Below are 27,720 nucleotides of genomic sequence, written 5' to 3' on the forward strand. Positions count from 1 at the left end.
GACTAGAATACTCAGTGTGTCAGATGAAACAACATAAGGCTAGTAAATTTCCCTTTATAACTGTGGCTCAGAAACTAAGCAAAACTCAGTTCAGTGTGAAACCAATCTCTATTTCCTCCATGCGATTACTCTAAAATCAGTCTTTCTCTTTTTCTTATAGCGTTAGTCATTAATCAGCATCTCTCACGAATCATTCTGAGTCAAGGATTTTTAGCATTGAAAGAACATTCAAGTTAATCTATTTCAACCTCCCATTCAAAGCTAGAATCATCGCTTGAAAGCATTAAATAGCAAGAAGCCTACTACATTCTTAAGGCGGTTTGCTCCATTTTCGTGGTTTTTATTAATACCAAATTCTCCTTGTATTGACATTCCACAACAGACTATAGTTTTACTGCCAAAAGAGCAACAAAATCTAAGTTGAATTTTTATATTTAAATTCAATTAATGTGTTTAAATAATCTCAATATATATCCTTAGATTTAATGCTACCATGTTTTAAATTGACTGATCATTTTTGAGAACAATCAGAGGAGTATTCCAAACAGTGGCGATAAAAACTGTACGAAAGAACTTATCACTGACTCTGGCAGAGGTCATTAAGGATACTGCTCTGCCTTAGGTGAAATAGAGATCAGTCTCACTCATTGACATGGATAGTGATATACAATCACCTTGCTCTACATTTCTTAGGGGCTAGTCATGGTGGCATCTGTGTCATTGCTATTTTTTTGTACTTGGATCAAGTCAGCAAGGTAGAACAGGCTATACCTTGCATTATGGAAAAGGCTGCTTAGATCTACAAGGTTGATCTCCATGTTCTCTGGGATCTGTACTCTTGGAATTGGTGTCCTTGAATCAAAAGCATCTTACAGGAACCATTAATTACTGTTTTTGTCACAGTGATAATAAACATTGGTCCAATGCATTCTATCCAAAATTTTAAATGCTTCTGAAAAGATACTCTCTCACCAATCACTGTCATGTTACAACAACAACAAGGTAAAGAAGATCTCACAATTCAGATGAGAGTGGTGACAATCACTGAGAAATAAAGACCTGGAATTTGAGCCTTCTCTGAATTGGTCAATCCCTCACAAACAAGAAAAGGACCAAAACAGAAGCCCCGGAGACTAAATATACAGACAATGGACATACCATATATAATAGTAAGACTGTGATCCACACAAGAAACCCAGAAAGCCAAACTTCAACCTCTGCAGCAATTGGCCAGAATGGTCAGGACTAGGTCTATGATGATCAGCTTCTCAACTATCACTCCTCTCTCTCATCCAAATCAGAAAAAAACTAGAGAAGGACAATTTTTCTTCCCAAACCAATCACACAAGTTGATTCAGGTGACCCACTACTATTTATCCACTTTCCCTAATACAACAACCTTCAAACTGAAGCTTTCCCCTTTTCGCACTATAAAACCTTCCTAACTACCTGGCTGCCTCTGAGTCTCTGCCAAACACAAGTGATGGTGTGTGATTCCCTTGCTATAGAAAGCTATGAATAATTGCCTCCCTATTCTCATTTATTTCCACAAAACACAACTACTGCAAAAGTCCATTTAAAGTATTATATTACATCCTATGACACTATATTTAAGAATTGTTTGCTTAGAAATTTAACTGCTTGATAACAAAGAATAGTTTATACTTCCAATGAAAAATGATAAACAGACTCTGGGGTTGGCAGGGTGATGAAAAAAGCTCTGGTTTGTAGTATTTTCCAATTTATATAATATGAAAGCTGTTACCATGGCCAATTTCAAGCTACCACTGGTTTAACACCTGGGATGTAAAATTCCTGAATATTTAACTATCAGTTCTAGCAAGCTAATCTTAGTGGCTCTAGTACATTGCCCCATATTTCTCTATTTTCTCCCATAGTCTAACACAGGTAAATACTCAAAGAAAAAAAAAACAAAAACACAACAAATGGATAGAAAATAGTATAGATAAAAACAAAGATCTCTATATATCTATATCTATATCTATATCTATATGTGATAGATGACTTATTGATTGAATGGACAGCAGACAGATAAAAACCTGATAGATCCGCCTTGTTTTGGAAAATAGGAACAACCTGTCCAAATCACTCATTCATGATGAATTATTTAAATATCTACTATTTGTTGATTTTTGGTTTTGGTGCATGATATATTAGTGAACAAAACAAAGATATCTGCTTTTCAGATGATTAGTTTTTAACAGGGTACAGACAATAAACAGTAAATATAACAAATAAGTAAATGATGTATTAGAAGGTGATGTGATATGAGTAATATGGGAAAGAGAAAAAGGAAAACTGGCCAAGTGGCACTGGAAGCTCTAGGCGGAGGAGGTAGACATTTACGGATTTCATCAGGATGGTCAAGGTAGACAGCATTGAAAAGATGAGAGTTGAGTGATGACTTAAAGATGGTAGTTAATTGTGTAGATCTCTGAGAAGAGGGAGTGGTTAGGGCAAAGTCTGAGGGCAGGAGTTCCGCAAGAGTTTTCAAGGAATTGCAAGGAAACCAAAGACTAGAGCAGTATGTGAGGAAGAGAAGCACCAGGGAGCAGGTCATGTAGGAAACTGTAAACGGTTGTAAGGGCTTCAGATTGTATAAATATTAAACTGGGGAAACACTAGAGTGTTTTTCAGCAGAGGAATGAAACAACCAAACTTAGGTTTTAAGAGTCTAGTTATTAATGTGATCCTATTATGAATGTATTGAGAATAGCTTTAAAGTCGGAAGATACATTGCACCTCTATGCTCATTTGCAGCACTATTCACAACAGCCAAAATGTGGAAAAACCTAAATGTCCATCGACAGATGAATGGATTAATAAAATGTAGTACATACACAATGGAATACTACTCAGCCACAGAAAAGGAACAAAATAATTCCATTGCAGCAACATGGATAAAACTAAAGATTCTCATACTAAGTGAAGTAAGTCAGAAAGAGAAAGACAAATACCATATGATATCACTTATATGTGGAATCTGAAATATGGCACAAATGAACCTACTTACAAAACAGAAAAAGACTCATAGACATGGAAAGCATACTTGTGTTTGTCAGGGGAAGGTGGGGTGGGAGAGAAGGGAGGTAGTGGGACAGGGAGTTTGGGGTTGGTAGTTACAAACTATTACATTCAGATTGGATAAGCAATGAGGTTATACTGTAAAGCACAGGGAAATATATCCAGTCTCTTGGGATAGTACATGATGGAAGAGAGTATGAGAAAAAGAATGTGTATATATATATATATATATGTATATGTGTATGTATGACTGGGTCACTATACTGTACGGAAAAAGAATGTGTATATATATATATATATATGTATATGTGTATGTATGACTGGGTCACTATACTGTACAGCAGAAATTGATACAATGATGTAAATCAACTATACTCTAATAAAAAAGAAATAAAATTCAAAGCAAATGTACCTCTAAAGACAGATGCACATATCTTTAACAAAATATTTACAAAATAACTGTAGAGTCATATAAAAAGATAGTAAATTATAAACAAATATTGCTCATCCCAGGAATGCAAGTTTGGCTTTTTCAAAAATCAGTGTCACAGAGATAAAGAATCTCAACAGCATTATATTGAGTAAAAGAAACAGAAACAGGGGCACCTATTTCATGATTCCATTTATATAAAATTCTAGAAATGGGAAATATAATCTTCAGTGACAAAAAGTTGCTCAATGGTTACCTAGAGGTGATCTCTACTGGAGGATTAACTACAAAGCAGTAAGAGGAAATTTTGTAAGAAATATTCTATATTCTGATTATGGTTCATGATTTCAGTGGTATATACTTTGACAAAACTCATCAAATAGTATAGGCAAATGAGTGCATTTTATTGTATATAAATTATCGATAAGGTTGAATTAAAAATTAATCAACACAATTCATCTGTTAGCTGAACAATGCTGAAATGTCTCCAGTTATCCCACCAGGTTTCTCACTGTTGGAAGAACAACTAAAAATATGAAAAAGTGAAAAATTAGAAGGTACTCTTTGGTGTTGGACTAGAGAAATCTATATGCCCTCCTGTTTATACATGCATATCTCTTGTCTCCTATCTCCTAGGTCTCTCTGATGAAAAACATCAGAAGCCATGAGTACACTTAGTTCACAGATTTTGGTTTCTAAATACTTTTTTTTCAATGAAATTAGCCTGTTTCTTGGAGGAAAAGCTGATTTCACAGCTAGAATGAATGAAGTACAAAATTAGCAAGGAATATTTTGTAGTGCAAAAACAAAAGAAGTGCTCAGATAATGAAGATATGTTGAAAGAAGCAAGAAGATAGTATGAAGGGGCCCCCTGTGACCACATCTTGGGAAATTTGAGCAGTAAAATAAATGACACGGATGGCCTATATCTCATTGAATAATCCACAAATCCATACTGACTTGATAGATACATAGATATAAACACAGATAGGAAGGGAATGTTCTCTCTTGTCATAGAAAGCTAACTAGTAAAAAAAAAAAAATAATGGAGTGAGAAAAATCTAAGTAGATGTTAAGCTAGTTGTTTGATGAGACATGTCCCATTTGGGGATATTCCTAGGTCCCAAAATATCCCCCGTGGGAAAAATATTCAAAAACGGTAACTTTATAATGGATAAACCTGGAAGACAACAACTTAATCAAGTGATCACATTGAGCATCATTGACTTTGGGACAAACGCTGTACCTCCCGATACACACCGAGAAGGATGGAGCATCAGTTTTGTGATAGGCTTTCCAAAGATGCATACACTGAACCTAACAATGAGAGAGCAACCAGACAGATTCACAAGAGGGACATTTCTTTCAAAAATGTCAAGGTTAAGCGAGAGAAAGGATAAGATACTGTTCCAGATTAAAGTAAATGTAAGAAACATTACAGCTAAATGGAATGTGTGATCCTGGACTGGATCCAAAACAAGAGAAAAAGAGTTATAAAGTACATTATATTGGGATACCTGATGAAATATGAGCATGGACTCCAGTTAGATATAGTACTACATCAAGGTTTATCATTTGATTTCATAATTTTACTATAATACGTAAGATAATATTTTACTGTAGCTATATAAGAGAATGTCCTTGTTTTTAGGGAACACACGAAAAGGTCAAGATGTCTCCAAATTACTCTCAAATGATTCATAAAAATATGTGGATGGATAGAGGATAGATTAGATAAATAAAGAGGTGGATTGATCGGATGTATGGAAGGAAGAAAAGAAGGAAAAACAACTATAACTAAAAAGGTGCAAAATGCAAACTCTTGGGGAATCTGGGTGACCAGTACATACTGTTCTTGCAACATTTATGTAAGTTTCAAATAGTTTCAAAATAGAAAAAGAAAGCCCCACATGATAGATTCAAAACAACAATTACAGCTTACTCTCATTTGTAAAAGACTTGTTTATACGTGCCTTATACTTAGCATACAGACATCTGCATAAAGATTCTGGAAAGATGTATATGAAAATGCTAAAAGTGCATGGGGGATGTTTAATCTTTTTTGTATCATTTCCCAACCAGTATTTCTCAGTTATCTCAGTGAACATTGCAAGCATATTACTTGCAACCAAAAATTAATAAAGGTTTAACCCAAAGCTGAACACTTGCTCTAGTTTTCTTGGAGAAGAACCACTCTTATCAAATATGAACCTCTGTTCAATTATTGCTGCCTCCTCATAGGGTCAGGATGCATTCTTGCCTGAGAGGGAGAACAAAAAGCAAAGGTATATGGACTGCAACAAGACTCCAAGAGTCAAGCTCTGCTGTGAGGTGAGCCTACTCTGCTCCATCTCAGAGGGGCTGACACATGCTCTGGGGTCTGGGTTTAATCATATTTGCTCACCATGTGGTCTGACCTCAGGCAGATGAGATCTAGGTATATGTGAACTTCAGCCTCATTAAAAACGTTGATTCCATGTCTTGGCTATTGTGAATAGTGCTGCAATGAACACAGGGGTGCACATATCTTTTTCAATGAAAGTTTTGTCTGGGTAGAGCAGGAGTGGGATTTCTGGATCATAAGGTAGTTCTGTATTTACTTATGGAGAACAGACTTGTGGTTGCCAAGGGATAGGGGGAGGGAGTGGGATGTACTGGGAGTTCGGGGTTAGTAGATGCAAACTATTGCATTTGGAGTGGATAAGCAATGAGATCCTGCTGTGTAGCACAGGGAACTATATCTAATCACTTGTGATGGAACATGATGGAGGATAATGTGAGAAAAAGACCCATATAACTGGGTCACTTGGCTGTATAGAACATTGTAAACCAACTATAATAAAATATTATTTTAAATGTTGAAAAGCCAAATCTGACAGATGCCAGCACTTCGTGCAGTCACCTCCCCTTCGGAGCACATATGGCAGGCTTGTCCTCAATAGTTATGACTGTCAGTGTTCTACCAGGACATGCCCTGCTCTGTGGGCTGCAGGATTCCTGCTGGTGCATCACTTTCCAACAGTGATAACTGGAGGAGACCTACTGTATTGGAGTCTCTGATAACATGTTTAAGAGACTGGGGTTCCCAGAGCTTAGGTTCTTTACTTACTTTTATTGAAGAGAATATATTCCTGGTCAGTATAACAGTCAACCCAGACTCACTCTGATTTCAACTATCACAATATCCTATTAATGAAGATGTAATGAAGACTTTTTATTAATTTTATTTATTTATTTACTTATTTTTTATTTTTTGGCCACCCTATGGCATATGGAGTTCACAGGCCAGGGATCAGATCTGAGTCACAGTTGCAACCTATGCCACACCTGCACCAACATTGGATCCTTTAACCCACTGTGCTGACAGGTATCTAACCAGAGTCCAGGCGCTGCAGAGATGTCACCAGTCTCATTGTGCCACAGTGGAAACTCCTAATAAAGACTTTTAAAATTCTCTCCATTAACTTTATTCTTACTTATCTATAAGGATAACTTGCCAATTGTGCAATTAAACACTATTGATACCTTTAAATGAGTTAATATTTAGAATCATTGACAACAGTGCCCAGCACATGTGTACTAGTTACTAGTAATACTTTCTAAGTACATTTACATGCTAGTTTCAGAAAAAGGATGGTGTTGAAAGATAACTCGCCTTCTAGTGAGTCCTCAGGGCCTGTAAGACATTTCCTACTGGGCTGTAACTCTCATCTTGTGATTTTTATTCCCACTTTGGGAGTTGGTAACCACTGGGTGATTACCCTACAAGTACCCAGGGTAGTGTCTTCCTTGTTCTGGGTCACTTGCTAAGATTGTCCTCTGGTACTGGCTTTGGTCAGTGTGCCCATATCTCCTTCTAACCCATTTTTTTTTCTAAATTCTGAATTTCCCTGAACTGTTGTGCTTTCAAGAACTTCAAGAAAGTCATAGCTTCTATATTTCAGGAAAGGCTACCTCTCTTACTGTTCAAAACATTTCCATAACCAACAGAATATTTTCAGGAACACCCTGCACCACTCAGCATTCATTCTTTTGCTTATGCTCTTTTATCTCCCTGGAAATCCTTCCCTTTAACTTCTGCCTATAAAATTATCCCATTTCCCCAAACCCTGGCTAATACCAGCCCCTCATGGCACCTTTTTGGATATCTGCTTCCACGCAACCAGATGTAAACATCCCCCTTCTCTGAACAAGGAAAGTATGCCATCCTATGTGTGACTACGATGACATTAACTTCCCTGTGAGCACACTTAGCACAAGTCCTGTAGCTCCCCCAGAGGGGGCAAAGACCTCAGAGGCAAGGGCAAAGAATGAGAGACAGCTAACTGGATTGGAATTCCTGAATCCTTACTTCATTTCTCTCCAACTTTTAACAAATGATCCAACCTCTCTGCACCTTAGTTTTCTCATCTGTGGCAAAAAGTCAAAAGTAGTGCTACACAAAAGGTGGTGGTTAGGGCTAAGTAAGACTATAAAAGTTCAATCAGAAAGAAGAGGAAAGGATTTTAAATCTCTCTTTTGCTTGGTTTCTCTATATCTATCTATATATCTATATATATATACCTATATCTATATCTATATCTATATTTCACTTAACCCTGCACTTCTAGCAGCAAGGAGCAGAGACTCAAGAAGTGAGTTTAGGAGTTCCCGTCGTGGCGCAGTGGTTAACGAATCCGACTAGGAACCATGAGGTTGCGGGTTCGGTCCCTGCCCTTGCTCAGTGGGTTAACGATCCGGTGTTGCCGTGAGCTGTGGTGTAGGTTGCAGACACGGCTCGGATCCCACATTGCTGTGGCTCTGGCGTAGGCCGGTGGCTACAGCTCCGATTCGACACCTAGCCTGGGAACCTCCATATGCCGCGGGAGCGGCCCAAGAAATAGCAACAAAAAAGACAAAAAAAAAAAAAAAAAAAAAAAAAAGAATTGATTATGAAAAAAAAAGAAGTGAGTTTAACTTGGTTCAGATTCCAGCTCTTTCAACTTACTTTCTGTGTGACTTTGGACCTAACTACTCTCTGCTCAAACTTCCTTATCCAAAGAGTTAGGTGAAAAACATTAACTACCTTAAAGGTTTATATTGACAGTTAATCTAACACATGCCAACATAAAAGCACAGAGTAAGGTCTAACAAGCATCGTCATGTATTATGAGGTCAAAGCCAAGCCAGGTTTCAAGTTCATGGCAAATACCCAAATAGTATTACTAGTTATCATTCACAGTCATGAAACCTTACTGTATGACCCTGAAAGTTGCCCTGCCTGGATACCTTAGAAGTGCAGGGTTAGGGGAAGAAAGAGAGGGGGAGAGGGGGAAAGGGGGAGGGTGGTAGAGAGAAAGATGGGTGTGGGGGGGAGATATACCAAGCAAAAGAGAGATTTAATATCCCTTCCTCTTCTCTTTTCTGATTGAATTTTCTCAAGTGTTATCTCTCAGATGAGGATGTTCTTGCCTGTGAAGCCGAACCCAAATCCATTGGTTCTATTTGGTGCACAGGGCATGCTGACAGCCTGCCTGTGTGTCCAAATAGACACTGAGCATCACAAATCTCTTTCCATGGTGATGGTAGTGGAGTGTGGAGCATGGCTTGCTATTCTTAATCACCTCCTTCCTTCTCTACCTCACAGCAATTCTAGAATGTCTGAGCTCCTATTTTTCACTAGAGTTCTGAATTTACTAGTCATTCCTTTCAATGTACTCTGAAAACTCTTCATGGGTTTCACACCCAGTCACTTATCTTTGTGAAACTTATGTAACTTCATGATGAAAGAAGCAGCTTGTGATGGAAACATGTGCTCTTAGAAAATCAGTTCCAGGATTCTTTGAACATTTTTTTCCCCCTCTATCAATTGACAATTTTATGTTTAAAAGAAGTGATGTCTGAATTTTCAGACTTGAAATCTATTGGTTTTGCCTTTGCTCCTATTTTTTTTTTTTTAGATTTGGTCACTTTTCTCTGATTCCATCATACTCTAGCTTGCTTCTAATCTTGAAACTTTAGGGAAGTAGCACAAATAAAATGTCTAGTTATGGTCTCTAAAGATTATCTTTTTTCTTAGAGTAATTAGTAGCCCATCTTGTTTACATTCTCCAGCTGATAACACCATGGTGTTTCTTTTAAAACACTTTCAAAACATTGTTGCAACTTCAGGGATCACAAAAGTCTAGGGTTTGAGAGATCATATAGACAGCAAATCTGTTTATCTGTTGCAGCATGTTCAGATGCCTTTAAAGTTGGAGGATAACTGGATATCATCCAGTTCAAATTTCTGCGTTTTTAGGTAGGAATCCCAGACTCAAAGAGGGGATCTGTGAAATGTCAACAACTGCAGGTAAGCGTTAGTTTTCAATAACGGGCACTTTTAACCCACAAGAGGACAACTGGCAATGTCTGGATACATTTTTTGGTTGTGCTGACTAGCATCTGTTACTGGCCTCTAGCGGTAAAGGCCTGGGATGCTGCTAAACATCCAACAATGCACAGAGCAGAACCCTCAACAAAGGATGACCGAGGTCAAAATGTCAATAGCACCCAGAAACTCTGACCTAAAGGGCTCATCCTCGCTTCAGAAATCTTTCTACCATCTCATGCCAACATATATCCATAATCATTGCATAAGAACCTCCTAATTAAATTTATATCCTGTGTCCATGATGAAGAGAAGTCTGCTGGTTTCCATTTTATCACTTTGCTTGGCAATCTCTTTAATGTTTCATCACAGAGACTACAAATGGTCTTATTTCTGTGCCAGTGTGGAGCCAGAGAGGAAGCGTCTATATCAGGGAGATTTGAGGGGAGGAAGATTTAATTTCTAGATTATATTTTGGGGTTGATCACGAACAGCTGTACTTATCCCATTCATGGGTGACTGAGGAGAGCCTGAGGAGTGTTAGGACACAAAAAATTGATTTGTTATGGTAACTGGCAATGATTTTCAGTGGTAAATGAAATTTCAAATGAATGATAAAATGATGATCCAATTTGGAAGTCAACCTGATGGTTATTTCAATGGCCTCTTTTAGGACGTCATTTCACAAAAGCTAAAAAATAAATTGGCAAAAAACCCCATGAATTCCTTTTGGTGACACTATAACTGAACAAAGAAATATAAGAAATGGTGCCACTAGATCTTGCCATTAGCTGGTCTGAGGAAAAAAAATGTAAGAAGGAACCTTTCAAAATTATGAGATGCCATAATGTTTTTTCTAAAAAGAAAAGTGGTCATTATTTGTCTATTCTGGCTTCCTTTTTATGCTGAGTTGATCATTCATTCAGCTTAAATGTGCCATATAAATATAAATTATATATATATATTTACATATATGTATATATATAGTTAAATTAAAAAGTCTAAGTGGAAATACAACTTCTCACACTAACCATAAGCAAGGAGTCAAGGCCTAGCCAGGTTTTAATTTGGTAAATGATATCTTGTAATATGAAATTCCATATATTTTTTAAACACTTTGACCTAGAAAAACCCCTTCAGAACTCTCATCTATTAGTTGAAAATATTGGTGGTGAGTGGGGAAAAGTTTATAGGTTAAGATATTCTTCTTAGAGTTGCATAAAAGAGCCAAAAGTTTGGAAACAGCCTAAATGTCTAACAATTTAGATAAGTTATCGTGTAATAAATGTAATTTTGGAAAAAAACATGCAGTTGTTAAAAGCATGAAGTCTTTGGAGAAATGTAGGAAATTCATATAATACAATGTTAATTAAAAAGTAAATTAAAAAATACTTGTACCCTTTTACTAACAAGTCTGTAAATACATGCATTTGATCAAAGTCTAGAAAGAAATAGCAAAATGACTAAAGCAATCGTAGACAGAGACCTAGGTCATATATTTATGAAACATATTGCTTTACTTATTTTGTTCCTCTAAACATTTCTACAAGTTTAGAAAAAAATGTATATGTATAGTGTTAAATTTGACCCAGGGCCCTTTTCGTCAGTCAAAATAGTACCAAACATATAAATTTGCTTTAGAAAGTTGGTAGCAATAAAGAAACCTCTAGTAAGAGTTTTGGAGTATATAGAGGAATAAGCATTAGAATTTAAATTAAGCTGCAATGGGGTTAAGGTCAGTGGTGTTGAAGCAGTAACGAGTGTATGTTAGAAAGTCCCTCATAAGGTTAATACAGCAATTTCACATCCTCGTGCATTAATGGTCTGATCACAAAATTAAGAACTTTACAGAGGGAATTGGCTGTAGAGTTTATTAAACAAGCCAAACTCTGCTTCTTTAGTTTCTTCTGTAATATACACAGTAATAGTGAATTTCCTCACCTTCACTTCATGAGCAATACAATCACCCTTTCTCTCTCACACGTGCCTATAAGGTGGTTTCCCTTCTTATACTTCCTACCTTGAATCCAGTCCAGAAACCTGGGAGTCACCCTAGACTCTTCCCCCTTCTTCACCCCTTATTACTCCATTCAACCCATTATCATCCTGGGTCAATTTCACCTCCTAACTCTTTCTTGAGTTTGTAATTTCTGTGTGTTTCTAAGACCTCTGTCCTCCTTCTAACCATGGGCTATCACAAAAGCCTAACTGGCTTCCAGAACCTCCGTCTCATTCAGCACACAACTGTTAAAGCATAGATGTGATCCCGTTATGTCTCCTTAAAACATATGGATGGACACATCTTTGAAAATAAACTCCATCTTCCTTAGGATGGCTCAAAAGACTCTTTTTACCTTACCACTGCATACTTCTAGTACAATTCTCCCTTAAGTGACTGAAAATTGAGTCATATTACTGAGTGGAAGACATTTTTCTTGGCGTAATTCAACCCAGTTAGAGAAAGCAAAAATATCGGGCTTATCATTCTAAGCATTATGATAATTTTAATGCAATTGAATATCATATTCACATTTCTAACATTTTCTAACACATTTTCACATTGACATTTTCTAACATAGCCCACATTTTAATCATATTACATTACTGGTACATAAAATACCTAATTTTTAAAAAAAATAAAACTTCTTGTACTAGAGTGATATCTTTTGGTTTTAACCAAATGTTGGATTTCTCAATTATCCATATTAACTTCTTCTTTTGATATTTTGCCCAGAATTCCACTGTGCTAAGATCTTTTTAGACACAATTTTTGCCGTGTAACTCAATAACTATTTATCCCAGCTTTGTGACATCTAAAAACTTCATAAACATGAGACAACATGGTGTAACTGAGGAATACAGGAGTTAGTGTGTCCTAACTCTATTTAGAACACAGTTCTAATCCCACCACTGACAAGTTAGCAAGCATTTGGAATGCCACTTAAATTTCCTTTATCTCGGTTTTCACATCAGTAGGTTGAGTCTAGCAATATGTAAGGCAGATGCCCTTACATTTCCCTTCAAAACTTCCCTGGGACCCATCATGGAGTTAAAAGTCTTTTGAGCATGAGCCATCCATTTTCCTTGCTTGGCTCCTGCAATAAATCTTTATCTGTATATATATGTATGTATGTGTATACACACACACACACACACACACACATGCACATACAGGAGATTATATATATATATATATATATATGATATATGATATATGGGAGATGAGTTAAGAGGATGACAGCAGACAGAGTTCCCATCGTGACTCAGCGGTTAATGAACCCAAACAGTATCCATGAAGATGTGAGTTCGATCCCTAGCCTTGCTCAGTGGGTTAAGGATCCGGCATTGCTGTGAGCTGTGGTGTAGGCTGTAGATGTGGCACAGATCCCACATTGCTGTGGCTGTGGTGTAGGGTGGCAGCTACAGTTCTGATTCAAGCCCTAGCCTGGGAACCTCCATATGCTGTGGCTGCAGCCTTAAAAAGACAAAAAATTAAAAGAAAAAAGAAAAAAAAAGAGGATGACAGTGGTGAAAACAAAGATTAGTTAGTATTTTGTGTCTACTAGTGTTTTATATACAAATATGCTGAAGATGGTACAATCATCATTCCCAATTTTCTGATGAGTACACTTAAGGTTAAAAGGAATAAAAACTTACCTGAAACAGCCCAATATGTGATACAGCTGGTGTATAGCAATGCTTATTGCCATGCAAATATAATTTTCTTCCTTCTTTCTAAGCCATCCATTATTAGACAGACAGTTGTTTATTTCACCAATCCTCTGCTGATAGAAATTAAGGCTGTTTCTATTTTTTCACTATTAAGTAGTAATGATATCCTGGTGTATCTATCCTTATGCGCTTCTGGAATTAAGTTTCTAGAAGTGAACATTCAAGATCAAAAATCATGAATATTGTTTCGTTACATACTGTGCATTTGTGTTTTATAACTTTATGATTAAAAATATGAAAAAAAATTTTGGGGAACTGTATGGACCATATCTTAGTTGCTTCTTCAGCTCCCACTGGTGACTTCAGCTGCTGGACCCTTGGTGGAGAGCTTTGCCTTAGGTTCCCCCAGTTCTGCTTGGACTCTCACGGTTCCACACCCTGTGCTGGACTAGTTGTACACTTAGGAGAAGTTCCTTCAGGGCTATTATAGAGCCAGGCCAACCAGCCTCACAGGCCGAGTTTCTGGATTCTCCCACCATTTCTGGATTTGGATGAGTGGCTGCAAAGGGTACCTGATGGTTCAAATCTCTGGGGACACACTGACTAATGGGAAACAGTCATGGGAGCTGTGTGCAGCAGATAGATAAGTCTGTCTTTCTTTCTCAACAACCTCTCCAGGAAATGGTTCCACATAGCCTACCCAGATACATCCCACATTGCTGAGCAAACCTCCCTGTCTGCTTTGACCAGCAATACAACACTGCATTGCTTTCCATCTCATCTCTGGCTCATTTTCCTTATCTCTCACTTTCACTTTCTCTCTCACTTGTTTATGGTGGTTTTCTAGCTCATCTGAGATAATAAAGTTTATGAAAGTGTTTTATAAATTATAAACCACTATGTGAAGAGAAGTTGTTTTTATTGCTGTGATTTCTGTTGCTTTTAGGAATACCTGTGGGGTGTATAGAAATCCATTTCATAGAATGATCGAGATTACCCTAATTTATGTTTCATCATTTATTATCAGTCTTCGAAGGATTCTGAAACATTGTTGATCTTTCTGATTTGATGTTTGCCTTCAGGGAGGTGTAGTAAACTATAAGCTCCACTGAAACACCTGCAGAACATTTCCACTTGTTCCTAAGGAGCCGTGCTGGAATAAGCAGTAGGATATTGCATCTGAGTCTTCTGGTGTACCCAGATTCAGCATAATGCACACCCCTAGTATGGCATTCCATGATGAGCATTATAAATATGAAATGAGTAAAAGGTAGCATGAAAGGAAACTAGGATGAAAGAAAAATTATGAGCTCCCTGGCCTTATCCTACTTTCAAACAATTACCTTCTACTTTGTCAGATAAATTACCTTCGCCCATTTCACAAAAAAAATTAATTTGCAGAAAATGTGTCTTCAACTCAACTAACATCTCAGGAAGGCCTAAATCATCTCCTGTGTTCTGTTATAGCACCAGTTCTTTTGTATCACTCTCTCTTGTTGTTGCTTACTTAATTAACTTCCTTTCTGGCTGGACTATAAACTATGGGAGAATAGGAAGCTGTCAATTCCACTCTCTGTCATATTCTTGGCACCTAACATATTGTCTGGTTCTTAAAAAATGCTTATGGCATGATGAATGAAAGGAAAAATGAATGAAGAATAAAGATGAATTGACCATGTATCTGGTTTGACGAAGTGTTTTTAGTTTTCTATATATGTATCCCCAAGTCTCATACTTCAGCTTAAAACAAAGGAGATGTGAAATAAATATGTTAATTGATGAAACAGTTATACATTTATATAAAAATATCTAATGCCTACCTTCTAACAACAGGGTTCAAAGTATTCTAAATGGTTCTCTTCTCATTTTTATTCAGGGGACACAGGTGTATAAAGAGAATAAATGCTTAATTTTAAAAATAGAACTCTTTGAGGCTGCTCTATTGGAGTGAAGGCATGGAAAAGAATATTGAAAAACTGGCTGGAGGAATGGAACCATCATCTCCCCCTTCTGGTCAAGGCAGGTATTGTGGTCTGGGATCCACTCCATTTCATAGAGAGAGAATACCCCCTCCATAACTCTTTCAAAGCCTGAACCCTGACTTTATCAGCACATTTGTAAGGAGATGCTACTCCAAGGAACTCAATCATGCACCAAGAACTAAAGAAATCCAAGAAATGTGTCTCTGACTTGGCCAGTCCTTTTCTCTATGCTATAAGCTAAAAAATAAAAAATAAAATAACTAGATTAATTATTTCCTGGTCCTTTGAAGCCAAATTATTTTTAATGGATCAGAGGTCGTCTGAGGCTCATTGAATTATCCTACATGCCAGATTTGTCCTTATTTTTGATACAATGAACCATTTTCTACAATGGGTATTTAAAATTCACAGCTCTCAGGCCCCTGCTGGCAACCTTATTAGCATCTCTGCCTCTTGATTTTTATTTAATTCTGTTTAATATTCTGTCATAATGCTGACAGACATGGAATGGAAGGCTACAGAAGGAGGACAATGTTTCACTACATCATTAAGCCTGCAGTGAGTTAATAAATGCCTCATAATGTGCTTTGAGATTATGTACAAAGGATAAAAAACAAAAACAGGACACCAAGGCAATACTTGTTGAATCACAGTTAATAAGAAAAGAAAAGGGGGTTGAATGATTCAAATAGAGGTTCTGCTATACAGCAAAGTGACACAGTCATCATTCCAAAACTACAGATTAGGAATTCCCACTGTGGCTCAGCAGTAAAGAATCCAACCTAGTATCCATGAGGACAAGGGTTCCATCCCTGGCCTTGATCAGTGGGTTAGGATCCAATGTTGCTGTGAGCTATGGGGTAGGTCACAGATGCGGCTCAGATCCCAGGTTGCTGTGGCTGTGGTGTAGGTTGGCAGCTGCAGCTCCAATTCAACTCCTAGCCTGGGAACTTCCATATGTTGCAGGTGTAGCCCTAAAAAGAAAAAGCAATATATATTTTTTTAAGGTATAGATCATCATCTGGATTTCACATTTGCACCTACAAAGGAATGAAGTGGCACCCCACTGGCAAAGTGAGCATTTGGAAAATGGTCCTCTTTTCTAAGCTCTGGAAGAGGGTGTCAGAGAATAGGGATGTGGGGGGGGGGGAGTAACAAACTCATCTAGTGTTAAAATGTTGTCACTGATCAACCAAAGGTCACATATTGGGGATGAATTTCACCTTTTAAATCACATTCATACACAACATCTCATTCTACCTCACAAAAATTCTGCGGACAATGTCCTTGCCTATCAGAAAGGTTAGATAGAGCTTCTCAACTCTTCACTTTCTTGATCCCTCATCCTTTCTCATTTCCCTGCTGATCAGGGATGATCTAAACCAGTGCTTTCCAGGGAACGTGGATCACCTGGGGTTCTTATTAAAATGCAGATCATAAAGCAGAAGGTGGGGCCTGAGAATATGCCTTTCTGATCGATCCCAGGTGAAGCTGAGGCAGCTGATTCACCTTCAGCCTCACCGACCACCTGTGAAAAGTAGCATCCTGAAAAGATTAGTGTCCTATGTAATCCCAGAAGATTTAGACTGAAGTTACTCTAAGCCACCTTAATGAGATGCAGCACTGCTCTTGTGCTAATTGATAAGTCAGGCAGAAATAGTCAGAAATTTACAGACTCCGTTTTATTTCCACATAGTCAAGCTAAGCACTTCTAGAGCTTGTTTAACAGCGAGAACAACACTATGATGCTGTGATGGGCCCTTTGGAGTTCTTGGATTCAATAAACTAAAGCATGAGCTCTCCATCTTTTGGAAGATTGTCCATACATTAAAAATATACTAAAAGGAGTTCCCGTTGTGGCGCAGTGGTTAACGAATCCGACTAGGAACCATGAGGTTGTGGGTTCGATCCCTGGCCTTGCTCAGTGGGTTAAGGATCCGGCATTGCTGTGAGCTGTGGTGTAGGTCGCAGACACAGCTCAGATCCTGTGTTGCTGTGGCTGTAGTGTAGGCTGGTGGCTATGGCTCCGATTAGGCCCCTAGCCTGGGAACCTCCATATGCCGTGGGAAGTCGCCCTAGAAAAGGAAAACTCCTAGCCTGGGAACTTCCAGGCTTTAATATATATATATATATATATATATATATATATATATATATATTTAATACATATATATACATATATATATATACTAAAAATTATAAACACTCGCCCCAGAAAAATGTACACATAGGTAAACAATTTTGTATATAATTATGTTAGTTCCTAGATGCTTTGATTCTCAGGCAGTTTAAGAAACTTTTCCCAGGAGCTAGAAAAACAACCAACAAAAACAAAAATGTCTTCTCATACCATGCTCTTGAATTGGAAGAGTTGAAATTATCAAAATGACTATACTACCCAAGGCAATCTACAGATTCAAAGCAATCCCTATCAAATTAACAAGGAAATTTTTCACAGAACCAGAAAAAAATATGTAAAGTTTGTTTGGAAGCATAAAAGACCCAGAATAGCTGAAGGCATCCTGAAAAAGAAAAAGGGAGCTGGAGAAATCAGGCTCTCTGACTTCAGACTATACTACAAAGCTACAGTCATCAAAACCATATGGTACTGGCACAAAGACAGGAATATAGATCAGTGGAACAGGATAGAAAGCCCAGAATTAAACCCACACACCTACAGTCAACTCATTGATGACAAAGGAGGCAAGAAAATACAACGGAGAAAAGACAGCCTGTTCAATAAGTGGTTCTGGGAAAACTGGACAGCCACACATAAAAGAATGAAATTAGAACACTTCCTAACACCATACACAAAAATAAACTCAAAATGGATTAAAGACCTAAACATAAGACCAGATACTATAACCTTTTAGAGAAAAACATAGGCCAAACACTCTCCAACATAAACCACGGCAACATCTTCTCAGATCCACCTCCTATAGTAATGAAAATAAACAAATGGGACTTAATTAAATTTAAAAGTTACTTCACAGCAAAGGAAACCCTAAACAAAATGAAAAGACAGCCCAGAATGGGAGAAAAATCTTTGCAAATGAAGAGACTGACAAGGGATTAATCTCCAAAATTTATCAACACCTTTGGCAGCTCAATACCAAAAAAAAAAAAAAGAAAAAGAAACAAACAACTCCATTCAAAAATGGGCAGAAGATCTAAACAGACAATTTTCCAAAGAAGACAAACTGTTGGCCAAAAACACAGAAAAATATGTTCAACATCACTAATTATTAGAGAAATGCAAATAAAAAGCACTATGAGGTACCATCTTATACCAGTCAGAATGGCCATCATCAAAAAGTCTACAAACAATAAGTGCTAGAGAGCGTGTGGAGAAAAAGGAACCCTAGTACACTGTTGGTGGGATTGTAAATTGGTGCAACCACTGTGGAAAACAGGATGGAGATTCCTCAGAAAACTAAAAATAGAACTACCATTTGATCCAGCAAGCCCACTCCTGGGCATCTATCCAGAGAAAACCATGGCTTGAAAAGACACATGTATTCCAATGTTCATTGCAGCAGTATATACAATAGCCAAGACATGGAGACAACCTAAATGTCCATTGACAGAGGAATGGATCAAGAAGATGTGGTACATATACACAATGGAATATCACTCAGACATTAAAAGGAAAGAAATAACAGCATTTGTAGCAACATGGATGGACCTAGAAATTATCATGCTAAGTGAAGTCTGTCAGACAATGAGACACCAACATCAAATGCCATCATTTACATGTGGAATCTAAAAAAAGGACCCATTGAACTTCTTCGCAGAACAGATACTAACTCACAGACTTTGAAAAACTTATGGTTTCCAAACGAGACAGGTTGGGGGGAAGGGGATGTATTGAGGGTTTGGGATGGAAATGCTATAAAATTGGTTGTGATGATTACTGTACAACTATAAGTGTAATAAAATTCATTGAGTAATTAAAAAAAAGTCTTTAGGAGTTCCCATTATGGCTCAGTGGTTAACAAATCTGACTAGAAACCATGAGGTTCCGGGTTCGATCCCTGGCCTTGCTCAGTGGGTTAAGGATCTGGCATTGCCCTAGCTGTGGTGTAGGTCGCAGACATAGCTTGGATCCTGAGTTGCTGTGGCTCTGGTGCAGGCCGGTGGCTAGAGTGCTGATTAGACCCCTAGCCTGGGAACCTCCATATGCTGTGGAGTTTCAAAACCATTTTGCCTTTTACCACTGCCTCATCTCTCAGTGCCTGAAAAATCTGAATCTCCTGGGGTGCTTGATAAAATGCATATTCCTGGCCATACCCCAGATCAAATGGAGACATGGTTCAGAAATCTGCATTCTATAGGACTCCTGAGTAATTCTTCTGCATATTAAAGTTTGAGAAATACTATTCCTCAGAGTACAAAGAAATTAAGATACCCCCAACACCCACTCAGAGCTCAAAAAGAGTTATATTCCAATATGAGGCTGCCCTTATAACAGGTAAATGACTTCCAAGGGAATAGTAATCTAAAATATATTCTTTAGTTTTACATGTGATTAGAATAGGCTTTTAAATTCAGCAATTTTAGAGGAATTTATATCTGTTTCCTGTCCTGCCCTCTACTCCTCACTCCTTCCTCACTCTTCCTCTTCCCTTTTCTAGAATCTCACATATAAATTGGTTATTATATAGATTAGACTGCACATTAAATTTGATAAAATAAAGGGGAGATAAAAGAGAAAATGTCTAGATAATGCATACAGAAGTTGTTTTGATATTGCTAAATCTATAAATATATTAGACACATGGATATCAGTCTCAGTAAAAGTCAAAATCTATGAGTCTCAACCCTGACTTGATAGAAAAGTTAATAAAATCATAGACACTTAATCTTCAACCTCAAAGGTTCTAATGAAGAAGATCTAAGATAATTATGGATAAGTATTGGAGGCTAACTGTCTATTTAAAACAAAAAAAGAAAAAAAACTATTAAAAATTATTACAGAGTTCCCATCTTGGCTCAGAGGAAAAGAATCTGACTAGTATCCATGAGGACACAGGTTTAATCCCTGGCCTTGTTCAGTGTGTTAAGGATCTCATGATGCCTTGAGCTGTGGTGTAGATTGAAGATGTGGCTCAGATTTGGTGTTGCTATGGCTGTGGTGTAGGCCAGTGGCTACAGGTCTGATTCATCTGCTAGCCTGGGAATTTCCATACGCCCCCTGGATGTGGCCCTAAAAAAGACAAAAAAAAAAAAATTATTATATACCAGGAATAATAATACAAACCATAAGTACGTATTGAGTTTTTCCTATGAAAATAATGATTTTTTTTCTTTTTAGGGCCACACCTGAAGCTTATAGAAATTCCCAGGCTAGAGTTTGAATCAGTGCTATAGTTGCTGGTCTACGCCACAGCCATGGCAATTCTGGATCTGAGCCAAGTCTGCGACCTACACCATAGTTCATGGAAATGTCAGATCCTTAACCCACTGAGCTAGGCCAAGGATTGAACCTGTATTCTCATGGATACTAGTCATGTTTGTTACTGCTGAGCTATAATGGGAACTCCATCATAAATGTTTTACAGGTAATCACTAATTCAGTCTTAATAACATCTCTGTAGATATGAATCATGAAGAAACCACTTTTTTTTTTTTTTTTGTCTTTTCTTGCCTTTTCTTGGGCCGCTCCCGCGGCATATGAAGGTTCCCAGGCTAGGGGTCCAATCGGAGCTGCAGCCACCGGCCTATGCCACAGCCACAGCAACGCAGGATCCGAGCCGCCTCTGCGACCTACACCACAGCTCACGGCAACGCCGGATGGCCAACCCACTGCGCAAGGGCAGGGATCGCACCCGCAACTTCATGGTTTCTAGTCGGATTCGTTAACCACTGTGCCACGACAGGAACTCCGGAAACCACTTTTAAAACTAAAATTCACAGAGGTCAGGTAACTATCTCAAAGTCATGACTTCCAAGTGCATAGCTCCCCTCACAATTCTAACGCTGACAGAGATGCCTGCACTAAACTATAAGCTATACTTCCTGTATGAATCAATGCAGTCCCATTGTGTATAAATATGTGCGTACCTATGTGATATGCACATATAAATTTGTGTGTGGTAGAGAACTGTGTGTATACCCTGGCGGGGGGGGCAATTCTGTAGCTCAGGAAACTTGAGCAAGTGAGGTCCCCTCACTGAAAGACTGGGCAAGTCCAAAGGGCTATGTGAGAACAATAGTTCTTTAATGGGAAAAGGAGAGAAGTCACTAGGAAGTGAAGTGAGTCTAGGCAAGAATGTAGAAACTTAAGTTCAACTGTTGGTTCACTAAAGACTAGCTCTGCTCCCCCCATTTTCCTTGTGAATAGAAATCTGCCACATTATAGTATCACATTCTTCCAATCCACTTTGTTTACTCTGGAAAGGCCAGGAAAGACACAAGTCAAGTTGGATGAAGGGGTGTGAAGGGATGGGATGAATGAACAAAGTCTCCTGACAATGAGCTAATTGGTGCTAAAAGCAGAACATTTTCTCCTTAGAAAAATCACATGCCCAGCACTGGCTGCAGAAGATTTTTAGAGGTTTAAGAATCACACTGGGTCACCCTGGTCTAGGTAACCCAAAGGTCCCATGGATACCCAGCAAAGGCAGCCTATTTCAAGTATATTTTATCAGAGGCCATGCCCATTTCTTAGCCCTAAGTATGTCTTCTTATTATAGATAAGAAATCGGTTGTTGCAGACTTACTTAGTGGTCACCAATAGCAGATGCTGGGTGTCCTGTTTCCTAGGTCTAGGGCTCCTTTCACCAATGACATACTGCTATGCAGAAAGCGGGGCAGGGTAGGGGGAGTGGCGAGGTTAAAGCAAAAATCCCAGGGCCAGACGTTCCTGCACTCAAACACTAGTTCTAAAATTAACTAGCTTCAGAGCATTAAGTCAATTAACCTCTCTGCCTGAGAATACAAATTTGTAAGCATGATGATGACAACAACAACCGCAATGATGATGATGATGATGATGATAAAAGCAGCTTTGCAGTCTTTTGACGTGTTGTAGCAAAAATGAAGTATCTTTATTTTATTTTTTTGCTTTTTAGGGCTGTACCCAGGGCATATGGAGGTTCCCAGGCTACAGGTCCAATTGGAGCTACAGCAGCCAGTCTACACCATAGCTATAGCAATGGTGGGATCTGAGCCATATCTGCAACCTACACCACAGCTCACAGCAATGGCAGATCCTTAACCCACTGAGCAAGGCCAGGGATAGAACCCACAACCTCGTTGGATTCGTTTCTGCTGCACCATGATGAGAAGCTCCAAAAATGGAGTAACTTTAGATTCAAAGGGCTCAGCATGTAGTAAATACCATACGTGGGTTGGTTATTATTTCTTATTGAAAGGCACTGTATATTATAATACTGAAGTAGTATTAATCAGCATTCGTCAACCACGGCATGACTCTCAAATTTATCTTCCAAGATGTTCTAAGAAAACCTAAAACTTCTCATTTTCTCAGTCATAAGGTAAAGAGAAAACAATAGTGGTTATAATTTGTGTGGGACTTTACATTACGACAATATGAAGAAAGAAATAAGAAACCTCTTTGGGATTGTTGGATCTAACTATTCTGTCTCTTCTTTCTTGACCCTGTGTACTAGGTTGAAGAGCATCTCCCCCAGATTAGTGTCCTTCAAGACCTTCACAAAGTGAGCTTATTTGGAAATAAGGCCACTGCCATGTAGTTATTTACAATGAAGTCCTGCTGGAGTAGTGTGGGCCCCATATGCAAAATGACTTCCTTATAAGAAGTTGCAGTTCCTTATAAGGACTTCCATCCTTATGAGAAGAGAATGGAAGTCACGGAGACAGAGGAAGATAAGTGGAGAGGGCCATGTGATGACTAAGGCGGAGATTGGAGTGATGCATCTACAAGCTAAGACATACCAGAAGCTAAAAGAGTCATGCACCAGATTCTCCCCCAGAGCCTTCAGAAGGAATTGGGTGCTACCAACCCCTTAATGTCAGCTTCTAGCCTCCAGAAGTGTTATAGAATAAATGTGTTCTGTTTCAAGCCACCGGACTTGTAGAGTAGCCATGGGAAACTCATAAACTCAAGCTCCCTTCTGGACCACAGCAGCATGAGAGGACCTGTACCCAGCTGCAATCTCTCATTCTGTGTCTCCAAACAACTAAAAGCAGAAGAGTGTGAGTGAAAGAGCCTGCGAGCCTTGAAAGCCAACTTGAAATAACTGAATTTATTTTTTTTAAATATTTATATACTTGATTTTTTAAATTATAGTTGATTTATAATGTTTCTTCAATTTCTGTTGGACAGCAAAGTGACCCAGTCACACAGAGTTCCCCATGCTGTACAGTAGGGTCCCACTGCCCATCCATTCCAAATGCTACAGTTTGCAAGAGGATTGAATTTCTTATGTAAAATTAATTCCTATCAAACCATCTTCAAAAGCTGGAGTTCTTAGCTCCAACATTTATGTTTTCTCATTTAAGCCTTTTTTAAATCACTTTTTCAAGTTGTTTGGCAGAAGGATTGTGAGAGCACTCTCCCTAGCAACACCTGTGAGTGGTGAGAAAAACAGAATTGGTCAGAGGTGGAAGGTGAACCTCAGAGAAATTGTAATAGAGGCCCCATCCAATCCTACAAGGAGTTCTGGGGCTGGAATGGCCCCCTTTTGGAGTTTCCCCAACTAGGGTAGGAGACCAGGCCATTGTACCTGCACAGAGATCAGCCATAGAACATAGGCTACTGACACAGAGGAGCCATGGCTTTAGGCAAGGCAGCTTCCACCAGCTACAAGCAATTTCTGGTGATGGACATAGCTGTGAGCCCCTTGGGAAATGAGCATCTCTTCAGGGGGAGCTCAGAGGTGTATCACAGCATCTCCCACATGTATGGGTGGATGTCTTCCTGTCTAATCATCATCTGTTATTAGAATGTGGCCATGTGAGATTCCACACCTGCACTAGACTCGCCTTTCTCTGGGAAAGAAGCCATTAGATGCTTTCAAATCATGTATATAATGACAGGCCTGAGAGGTCTTAGAGTTGCATTCTTACATTTCCCTCTCTCACCCATACATTTTCCATCTCCACCCATTGCAACACTTAAAATCACCATTTTAGAATGGCTTCTAATCACATTTGTTTTTCTTTTTCTTTTTTTCTTTTTTTTTTTTGTCTTTTGTCTTTTGTCTTTTTGTTGTTGTTGCTATTTCTTGGGCCGCTCCCGCGGCATATGGAGGTTCCCAGGCTAGGGGTCCAATCGGAGCTGCAGCCATCGGCCTACGCCAGAGCCACAGCAACGCGGGATCCGAGCCGCGTCTGCAACCTACACCACAGCTCACGGCAACGCCGGATCGTTAACCCACTGAGCAAGGGCAGGGACCGAACCCGCAACCTCATGGTTCCTAGTCGGATTCGTTAACCACTGCGCCACGACGGGAACTCCCTTTTTTTCTTTTTACAGCCCACTTGTGACATATGGAAGTTCCCAGGCTTGGGGATGAGTGGAATTGGAACTGCGGCTGCTGGTCTATGCCACAGCCAGGGCAACTCTAGATCCAAGCCACATGTGCAACCTACACTGCAGCTTGCAGCAACTCTTCTAATCACATTTGGATTAGGGTGATTCTTTCTTTTTTTCTAGTTATCCATGAAAGAGGAAAATCATCCAACCCTACGGGGAAATCATCATTCATTTGTTCACTTCTTAATTCATCAGTCACACACACATAATACCTATTCTATACTAAAGAAGGGATTGAGTATAAAAAAATAACAAGGAGGAGTTCCCATTGTGACTCAGGGATTAAGGAACCTGACTAGCATCCATGAGGATGCGGGTTCTATCTCTGACCTCACTCATTGGGTTGAGGATCCGGCATTGCCATGAGCTGTGGTGCAGGTTGCAGACGCAGCTCAGATCCCTTATTGCTGTGGCTCTGGCATAGGCTGGCGGCTACAGATCCAACTGGGCCCCTAGCCTGGGAACCTCCGTATGCTGCCGGTGAGGCCCTAAAAAGACAAAAAAAAAAAAATGAACAAGGAGATTGTAAAAGGCCTACATATCATAATGAGGAGGTGGATTTTCTTTAGCGCAATGGAGGGTTATGGGCAATACTATAATTTGAGTAGGTTTGTATTACTGAAAGATCCTTGTGTTGGTGGTAAGGAGGGTGGATTTCTGGAGGGGCCACAATACAAGGAAACTGTTTGCAGATTGGGATATAAACACCCAGTTGAGTCAGTCTTCCAGACCTCAGCTGAGTCATTCATCTTCCATCCCTTCTCGGACTAAGATCCTCTCCATCATCCCACTAGTCAGCACTGCTGCCGAGGAGCACATCAGCAGCCTGCTTGGGTGGGAGCATTCACACTATCCTCCTAAGCCACAGGCAGCTCAGGAGACACAATCACACACCTTTAGATGTGCAAACACACCAGGTTGGAAACGCTCAATGTGAAGCACACAGCTGTCACCGTCCTCATAGACCAGATCATGCTAAAGAATGAGCCCCCCAAAGGAAGCATCATTCCATTTTGGCTTTTCCCCTTAATAGCCTCAGCAGTATTAGGCCGGTCCCTAATACTGGTATGTAAAGTAAATCTCTCAGAGGGTGGGCCCTCCACATTCAATACAAAGTATGTATCAAAGCATATAACCTAGCAGTAGAGACAATATTCCCAAAAAATGAAAGCAAGAGAAATTTTTTTTAAATTAACCAACTATAGGCTGCAATATAGAAGAGAAACATATATTAATAATAATTATTTGAAGGTAATAGCTTATATTCTTTAATGCAGTTCCAACATAAGTGTCACTGTAAGAAATGATGTTTCATTTCAATGCTAACAAATCAGGTACTTAGTGTGCTGGGGGAGAAATGATTGGAACTACTTTAAAGCCATGTTAACCAGAGAAACTGCAAAAATATTTATATTCTTATGAAGGAAGGAAGGAATGCCCCTCGTGGGTATATTTAAGTGTCCTCCATCTTTTGGATAAATGGTAATGCTAAACAAAAAACGGAAAGATGACCTTAGAATAATAACCTCAGGACCCAACTGGGACTCAGCTTTTCAATGTACAAAAATCATTTGCAATATGTTCAGGATGGAAATTTCTATACTGCTTTATAGCTCATAGATTTCATTATATACCTCCAACGAAAGTCACCAAAACACCCAACGCTGGGCTGGTTTCCTTCCCCTAGGGCACCCCCCCATATGTAAAATTACTCACCACTCCCTTGCTCACTGTCTGCAATTCTGCTCAGTTACTCAACAATGTTTGAAACACAGAAAAACAAAGGGAAGGAGAAAACCAATCCATTTGGAGAGGTGTTTCATATAAAAGATGGGGTTTTTAAAGCAAAGCCAGATCTGGTGCTATTTGGGCTTTTCTCTATCCAGTTTCTTCTCCATTCTTTTTTATAGACACTCCATGCAAAGGCCATGTGGAAAACTCCACAGGGCAAATGTCAAGCCCATATCTGAAAGCTGTCCCAGTGGGCAAACTCTTTCATTGTTTGTCATTTCCAACAGCCACTTGTATGCTGCATGGAAGATGGAGAGTTGGTGAGGGCCTGAGTCTACGAGTCATTTAGTTTTCAAATAGTAGCTCCAAGGGACTTTGAGTGTCCAGTTGATTTATTGTGAATGGCACTGATACTTATGTGACTAGAAGCTGTTAGCCTGAATTGGTGCTTGGAGAAACAAAGTCAATGAAAGTCACCAATCCAATAAATCTGTGAAGAATGCATGAAGTTGTCTTTTAAACAAGTGACTGTCCCATTTCCATCAGGAAGCATACAGCAAGAGAGGCACAAGTCTATAACCAGAAGGTCTTAGAGTCACAGTATTCCAGGCTTGTTTTTTTTTTCCCCAATCCTATGGGTTTTGAATGTCAAGAGAGTGAACAGATTCCTGATTATATAATCTTCAGGATATTTGAATATGTTTTTGTTTTGGTTTTTACAAAAATTTTGTATAGTGGGAAGGAGAAGAATCCTTATTAGTATCTGCGTTCAATATATGAAACATACAGGAAGCAGCTTGCTGCATGGGGCAAGTAGATGATGGAGGTCTTTAATGCCCAATCCCATGCCTCTCCAGCATGCTGACTCTTTTCATTCTGCACCAGATTAATGTGGATAAATAAGGATTAATTTGGTCCAATAGTTTATTAATTCAGTAATAAAAGCAATTCTTTCAAGCTACTGTTTAGACTAAATGACTATTCAGCA

General features: G+C 38.9%; 1 protein-coding gene across 1 annotated transcript in view; it reads right to left on the reverse strand.

The window, feature by feature from the left end:
* AGBL1 (ATP/GTP binding protein like 1) overlaps positions 1-27,720 on the reverse strand; it is an 809,164-nt gene that overhangs the window by 285,441 nt on the left and 496,003 nt on the right.

The sequence above is a fragment of the Sus scrofa genome, chromosome 1 (genome assembly GCF_000003025.6).
Source record: "Sus scrofa isolate TJ Tabasco breed Duroc chromosome 1, Sscrofa11.1, whole genome shotgun sequence".
In the NCBI taxonomy this organism is placed as follows: domain Eukaryota; kingdom Metazoa; phylum Chordata; class Mammalia; order Artiodactyla; family Suidae; genus Sus; species Sus scrofa.